General features: G+C 37.8%; 1 pseudogene; it reads left to right on the top strand.

Moving 5' to 3' along the window:
* The first annotated feature begins 1,646 nt into the window (after positions 1-1,646).
* Positions 1,647-6,173, top strand: LOC102957546 (annotated as a pseudogene).
* Positions 6,174-6,891: the final 718 nt, after the last annotated feature.

The raw sequence follows: 6,891 nt of genomic DNA on the forward strand, positions 1-6,891 counted from the left end.
TTTTTCATGTCTCTTTTCATTTTTTTCTTTCTGGATATAAGAGAATGCACACAAACTCGGGGAAAGGAAGGAAGGAAGGAAGGAAGGAAGGAAGGAAGGAAGGGGGAGGGAGGGAGGAGAAAAGGAGTGAAAGAGGGAGAGAAATAAAGAAAGGGAAAGAAGGGAAGAAAAATAAAGAAAAAGAAAGAAAGAGAAAGAAAGAAAGAAAGAAAGAAAGAAAGAAAGAAAGAAAGAAAGAAAGAAAGAAGAGAGGAGAGGAAAGGAAAGGAAAGGAAAGGAAAGGAAAGGAAAGGAAAGGAAAGGAAAGGAAAAGAAGAAGAGAGATAAAAGAAAGAAAGGTAAGGAGGGAGGAAGGAAGGAAGGAAAGAAGGAGCAAAGGAGTGGGGAAGGAGAGAGAGAAGGAAGAAGGAAGGAAGGAGAGAAGGGAGGAATATAAGCTAGCTCTAAATTAAGACAATAAAGAATATGAGTAAATTGGAAAGAGCTCCTTAAATCAACATAACTACCTTCGTTTGCTTGAAATCTATGTCATTGTTTCAAGTCTATGCCATACCACTGTATTAAAAACTAGTAAGTTTATGTATTCTGTTCATATTCACATTTCTCATAAACTTTGTCAGTAAATAACACATTTTGAAATGTTTTTACATTTCAGCAGTAAGCTATACATTCATAGCCTCACAAATAGACCAGTGTCTCTTGTTAATACATATCTTGTCTATCTTACTCTTGGTAGGAACTACATATTAATATTTTATCCTCTAATTTTTTATTTCAAATAATACAGCACCAGAAGGGATATTACACAACAAACTAATAAGAAGTGAAGCCTGTGTTAGCTGTTTGATCAAATATATTTCATGCAACTGCCTACGAACATCAAAAACAATTAGTCAGACCCCAAATTCAATCTGAGTTAGCATTCATATCCAAAGATTTGAATGTAGGTAAGTTCAGAGACCAAATATTATATTTTGATTTGTTTTGAAGTGGCCGTCTGCCCAAATCAAAAAGCTTCCTCAACAGTTTGGCAGGCAGTTTAAAGAATCAAAATAACTACTTTGTGTAGGTCAGGTTCACAGGCATCCCCGTGTGACTTGGAAAGCACAAAAAGCAATGTTCACAGCATGTGGTACCTTACCAAGTTGCCTTCTAAAAGTATCTATAACTTCTAAATTGTCAAACATTTCAGCTCTCATAAGAATCTTTTAAGGAAACTTTATAAACACAAATCAAATTTCAAATATCAGTGGCCGACATAATTAAAAAGAGCATAAAAATCCAATATTGTGGGAAATTCCATGATACGATAATCCTGAAGTACCCATAATTTATATCTTGGCACATTAAAAATGCTCTTTTTGATTAAAAAAGAGCTTCACAGATATCAATAGTCTTATTAGTACATTTAACGAATATGCTGGTCAATAGTCTAATTTTTAATTGTTTAAAGCAAACCCAATGCCACGAAGACCTATTTTAGTCACGCCTTGCAGACTTCAAGAGGGATAACTCCAGCTTTACCTCCCCATCCCTCTGCCTCCCTTCTAAACCCAGCCGTCACCCTAGCCCCAGGTCCATGCCTGAGAATTGCAGGCCATTTCAGTTTCTCTTCTTAGAAGAATGGCCCTTGAAAGGTGTTAAAGATGGTTCTCAGTTGTCGAGTTAGAGTAGGAAAATGGCAAGGGGTTGCCAGGGGGACAAGCTCCCTTGGTATCCAGCACTTGTGTAAGAACTTGCAGTATCTGGTGGACCACCAGCTGATTTCCTTGGAGAGCTGCAGGCTGGAAAGGAGAAAGGGGACCCTTTCTCATCAACCTAAAAATGCTAAATGTAGCTGTACATTAGAGCTCACCAACCAGATGATGATCACCAATATGTCAGGAGGATGTTCCCATTGCAGAAGGTGAGTGTGTCTGATGTGGACACCAATAGTGTGCTTTCTTTCCTTCTGGAATTCATAGTGGAGGACAAGCAAGGCGAGAAGCATGTGAACAGGCACTCAGCTATATCTGCATCCACCCCAACTCCCTGAACTTGGGGGCTCACTGAATGGATGTGCCCACATCCTTCAGCAAAGTGAAACATCAGCAAAGGTGTCAGGTTATATTGAACTCCTTACACACATCTAAACTTTAAATTCACATGGCGAAGTTGAGGGTTTGCAGGCTCTTTCATTCCCAAGACTTCGTGCGTAGCCGTGAACGCTTATCAGAAGGAGCAGATCACAGCTCTTAAAACTGTTCTGAGGAATCTCAGGTTATTCCCCATCCCTTTGTCCATACACTCATTGGAATAAAACCCCCGCTGAGTCTGGCGATTCATTTGCGTGTCATCCATGATCCAACCTCGTGACAGCTGGTCCAGCCTCAGGATGTCTGTTCATACCCTCATGTTACTCCTGAGTCATAACAGGACTCCATTACTATCCCGACATGCGGTCAGCTAATAAGGTGCCTTCACACCAGGGTCTCAGACAGCAGGGCTGTCTAATGGGATAGAAGACCAGTTCCTCCCACTGAACACTATTGTGCCCAAATAATCTCAGTTCCCTTCTCCTCAGAATTCTCACTGGATAAAACTGTGTCATATCTACCTACACTCCTGATAGTCAATATCACCTGTTGGTCTGATAACCTCATGGACACTCCTGTCACCACCTTCCATGCAAATCAAAACCTTTCTTAACATGTATACTGACTTGTTTGGTTCTGTTACCAGTGCTGAATTGATCTACTAGGTATGAAATGACAGTCTCAAAGGTCAAGAAAAAAAAACGTAAAATCTTATTAACTTCACTTTAAAATATGAAAAGGAGTACGCATCCTGCTATTTATCAAAAAATAACCCCATCCATCATCCGCAATACCAATTTGGTCCTAAGTTGTGTTTATATATTGCAGATGAGTTTCAGTATGGAAACAACATTCAGCTGGCCTAATTCACCATTACTTGATTACAATAAAAATTGGTTTGCTAAGGTCTACAAACTTATTTTTTGCGTCTCATACAGCATGTCAATGACTTTGACAGACTGGAATTAATGAACTCAACTGGTATTTTTTGAGTGATATAAAAATAACACTTTTGATTCTATTCCTTGCTGCTTTGGAGTAGTTCTCAAATCCCTTTCATGACAGTTATAACATTTATAGTTGAGCTGTTAAGAGATCAAATTTATAGTTGAGGTCAAATATTTTAATTAAAATGGAAATTTCACCAGTCTGCCCATTAGAATGTGTTTATTTTGAGCATATGTAATTGTCTCTTGTATTGTTTTTTTTAATTTTTTTAATGTTTATTTATTTATTTTTGAGAGAGACAGAGACAGAATGTGAGTGGGTTAGTGGCAGAGAGAGAGAGAGAGAGAGAGAGAGAGAATCCGAAGGGTCTCCAGGCTCCAAGCTGTCAGCACAGAGCCCGACGCAGGGCTCGAACTCACCTGCTGTGAGATCATGACCTGAGCCAAAATCAGACACTCAACCGACTGAGCCTCCCAGGGGCCCCATCTCTTGTATTGTTAAATCTGTAACTATTCTTTTTTTTTTTTTTTAAACTTAGCCAGATAATCACCAGAACACTTTCTGCAAATAAAAGCACGTACAAAAAATAAAATTTAATAAAAGAAAAACCAAATATGATACAAAAAGTCTCGTGATAATTCAGTTTTAGAAATTCGTAACTCAAGCACAATCCACAAAACTTTGCCAATGTTTATAGCTCAGCCTTAGCTCTAGAACAAGAAGATATATTTTGGGATAGAAAACTCTATTACCTACATATATATATTTAAAACTAATAAATGATTAAAATGGCTTTTCCTTATTAACTATTTGTCCAAGTTGCCAAAGGCATTGCACAGGCAGATTAAAATGCAGTACATTTTCAAAATTAATAGACTATTTTTTTAGAGCAGTTAAAGTTATCAAAAAAATTAAGTGGAAAGTACCGATTTCCTAATTACTCCTTTATTAGGTCTTTAGCATTTGGGGGGAGGTGGTTGGACTATAAAAGTCCCTGATTCAGTAAACTCTCCATTTCATTTTATTTTATTTTGTGTTAAAGGTTTTGTTTTTAAGTAATCTCTACACGCAATATCGGTTGTGATCTCAGATCGCAACCCAGAGATCAAGAGTCCTATGTTTGACTGAGCCAGCCAGGTGCCCCTAAACTTTCCATTTTAATTCATTCACAGTTAACACTGTAAAGGGAATCATTTTAAAATGAAAACCTTGAGGCACCTGGGTGGCTCAGTCTGTTGACTATCCGACTCTTGATCTCAGTCAGCTCTTGATCTCAGGGTCTTGAGATCAAGCCCCACATTAGGCTCCACACTGGGCATGCCTGAGTGGTTCAGTGGGTTAAGCTTCTAACTTCGGATCAGGTGATGATCTCACGGTTCACGAGTTTTGGCCACGTATCCGGCTCTGTGCTGACAGTTCAAAGCCTGGAGCCTGCTTCGGATTCTGTGTCCCCCTCTCTGCCCCTCCCATGCTCATACTCTCTCTCTCTCTTTCTTTCTCAAAAAATGAATGAACATTAAAAAATAAAATAAAAAATGAAATCTTAGCACCCGTCATACCTATGTTGTAAACCTAGGTGAAATATTGAAAAATATACCAATCCGTTAATAAAGATCCCTGACCCTACCAGGTAGGGAAAGATGGCATTGTCGCCGAGATCCTCAAACTTTAGCAGACAGTGGGAATCACCAGGAGAGCCTATTCGGCCTGGGGTTGCTGATTCAGGTTCTGAAGAGATAATAAAATAAATAAAATATTATAAAGTTAAACACACATGTTTCTGAATGTGTAAAAGGAAAAGCTGAGTTTTTAGATTCCTTACAAATATCAAGGTCCATTATGTCCTTAAAACTTCGGCATGAAACCAGTTCAGAAAGCTGTTTACAGTATCTACAACACACACATTTTTAGAGATCATTAATTCCACACCGTATAGACCTGAACCCAACAGCAGTATCTGCATAAGTTCACTGAAAAGCATGTACTAGAATTTTCATAATAACATTATTTATCAGCCCAAACTGGAAACTACCACATAAATGTCCAGTCATATGAGAAGCCATAAAAAATTAAGGAATATTCACAAAATCTGCATCAGTTATTTACAATGTGCATAATGCATAATTTATTAACATTATTACAAACAGGGCAACACTAGTCTTTGGTTTTAGAAATCAGGAGAGTAGTTAACTGGAGTAGTGATTGGGATGAGAATGTTCTAGGCTTATGGCATTTTTGATCTGACTCTGACTAAACGCCTGTCTTCTGATTGTGAAGTCAATCCATTAAGCTGAACCCTTTTGATATGGGCACTTTTCTCTATAAATACTATATTAATAAAAACTTTAAAGGACATAGAAATTAAAAATGTCATTCCCATGTACTGCTTTTTATAAATACTTTATTAAAATAGGTAGAAAAAAACTTTAATTATCACATGTTTTGTGAATGAAAAGAAAAACAAGTAACTGAACTTTCAGAGACTTTTAAGAACAGTCAAGAAAATCAAAATTATAGACACCAAGGAGCATCGGGAAATTGATATGGAAAAATAAATAAATTCAAAGTAAGTGGTTTAACCATCTGAAAAATAGTGTTAATGATACTGGTCCTATGGGCTCTGTGGCAATGTGTTCTTCTATGAAATACACGAAGACTACATCCAGAACAAATTCAGTCTCACTGGACTCAGTGAGCAGGTGCCTCCCCATCCACAGCTGGAGCCTAATGAAGAGATTGGAGACGACCCTAACCAGAGCGACCTAACTGAGCAGGCATCCCAGATGCTTTATGGATTGATCTATTCCTACTATATCTTCACCAACCTTGGATTCACCTAGATGTTGGAAATGTACCAACAGGGAGAATTTGGCTACTGCCCCACAGGGACTATGAGAACCAGCTGATGCTTCCACCAATCTTTCAGACGTCCCAGATGAGACCACAGTGAAGCTCTACTCTGCCAAGCACCTGGACGTGTCCACACCCAAGACACCATCAAGGCACCAGCACACAGACTGTGCCTATGTTGTCATCTGTTTCTGTCATACAATTTTCATAGCACATCCCTAATGGCGAGTCAAGAAACTCACCAACCAATTTGTGCCCAGGCTTTGCAATTACAAGGCCCATTCAATGGCCTTGTCATGACAACTCCAAAAACCCCTTCAAGACAATTTGCTGATTCCCCATCTAACCCATCCCTCAGTCACTGATACCTCCATTCCTTTGCTGCCACACTTTAGGGAACCTCCATAATTTTTAGCTTAATTAAAGGGCTCATTATTTTGGTAGGACTATAAAATTAAGTGGAAGAAAAGGGGAAAAAAACACATTCAAAATGTATATAAAATCTTGTCAGATCTCTTCAGGAAAAAATAAGAAGGGTTTCATGCCTTCTGATATTGAAATTGCAAGGTGATATGTCATTGTTGTTTATAATTCTGTGCTAATATATTTAATTATTAAATACAATTCATTGTTCTTTTTAAAATACATTTGCAAATTTAATTAAGGAACAAGAAGACTACTGAACAATACACATAATGATGACGAAATGTTGTTGAAGAAATTTTTTAGACTCTACAAAAACTACCATTTTGTACAGGTTCAGAGAGCATATGGCTTTAGAGAGGAATTTTTTGTATATGTGAAATCAGGTCTCACCGTGTTTAAACTGTTCTAGGATACAGGTTGAAATGAACTTCGCATGTGTCGCACCACAGATTGAATGGCATTTTTTTTTTTTAGAAGCACAAATCTCAAATCTCACTTGCAAATGGCAATTAAGTCTTAGGAAAAAAGATTTTTTAAGTTTTTATTTTAATTCCAGTTAGTGAACATAGAGTGTTGTATTAGTTCCAAGCGT

Source organism: Panthera tigris, chromosome A1, assembly GCF_018350195.1.
Source record: "Panthera tigris isolate Pti1 chromosome A1, P.tigris_Pti1_mat1.1, whole genome shotgun sequence".
Classification (NCBI taxonomy): domain Eukaryota; kingdom Metazoa; phylum Chordata; class Mammalia; order Carnivora; family Felidae; genus Panthera; species Panthera tigris.